The sequence below is a fragment of the Atta cephalotes genome (assembly GCF_000143395.1).
Source record: "Atta cephalotes unplaced genomic scaffold scaffold00067, whole genome shotgun sequence".
Classification (NCBI taxonomy): Eukaryota; Metazoa; Arthropoda; class Insecta; order Hymenoptera; family Formicidae; genus Atta; species Atta cephalotes.
The window spans coordinates 91086-92460 of record NW_012130131.1 but is presented as its reverse complement, the minus strand read 5'-3'; positions in this window follow the sequence as shown (position 1 = coordinate 92460).

Here is a 1375-nt window from a genome sequence, read left to right as displayed (position 1 = left end):
CAATTGTCATTCGCGAGTCCGATCTGAGATAACATTATCGTGAGAAGCGTATTTGATATTTTCCATGCGTTTTATGATGTTTTAGACGCGACGTGGCGCCTGTTTTCTTAAGAAATTGTTGGTCAATCTAGGACGACAAAGCTTGGATTTTTACTATTGCGTGACTCAGTGCATTTATAGTATCTTTTGCAATCTTGTCACTTTAAAATATTTTTAAAATACTGCTGCAACATTGCTAAAGTAATATTGCAAAAAGAAGTCTTCGCAATGTCTCTGCAACATTGTATTACAATATGCAACGTTGAAATGTTGCAGTAATGTTCCTAGTTTTTGTGCTATGTATTGAATCGACTTCTTTTAAATAATATTAAATAATAATTAGCTATCTATTAGGTGTACAACTTTGCTTCCGCCGTTTTCCTATAAATGGCTTTAGCGGTAAGTGATGATCGAAATAAATAGATCATAGACGTTATACAATAAACTTGGACATCTGTCAACATAAACTCCATAGAAACATTAGTCGATTTGTGTCTGCATCATAAAATTATTCTCGATTGAAAATGTCAGTTTACGAGCCAAATTCTCGTCCTTTGCGGGAGGTTTTAATTTTTTGCTTCAATATGAAGAAATCTGCGGCTGAGGCTCATCGAATGCTCTCAAATACTTATGGTGAGGCCGCTATTAGTGAAAGAACGTAAGTGGTTTCAACGCTTCAAGAACGGCGATTTTGACGTCCAAGGTCATGTATTTGGTGGGACCAGCTCGGCGTAGTGTATTATAAACTGTTAAAACCGACTGAAATAATCACAGGCGATCGATATCGAACGCAATTGATGCGTTTGAGCCGAGCATTGAAAGACAAACGGCCGCAATACAACGAGAGACACGATAAAGTGATTTTGCAGCATGACAATGCTCGACCCCATGTTGCGAAAGTGGTCAAGACATACTTGGAAACGTTGAAATGGGAAGTCCTACCCCATCCGCCGTATTCTCCAGACGTTGCTCCCTCTGACTATCACTTGTTTCGATCAATGGCACACGGCCTGGCTGAATAGCACTTCCGGTCTTATGAAGAAGTAAAAAATTGGATCGATTCGTGAATAGCCTCAAAAGATGACCAGTTTTTTCGACGCGGGATTCGTACGCTACCCGAAAGATGGGAGAAAATAGTGGCCAGCGATGGATAATACTTTGAATCATAAATGTATAACCAGTTTTTTACAATAAAGCCTCGAATTTCGGAAAAAAAACGGCGGAAGCAAAGTTGTACATCTAATATGTATGAAATTGGTAATGATGTGCACTGATTAATGTTGACAGATGTCAAACACAAAAAAAAATGTGTTGTGTGCCCAAGGTAGCTTTGTAC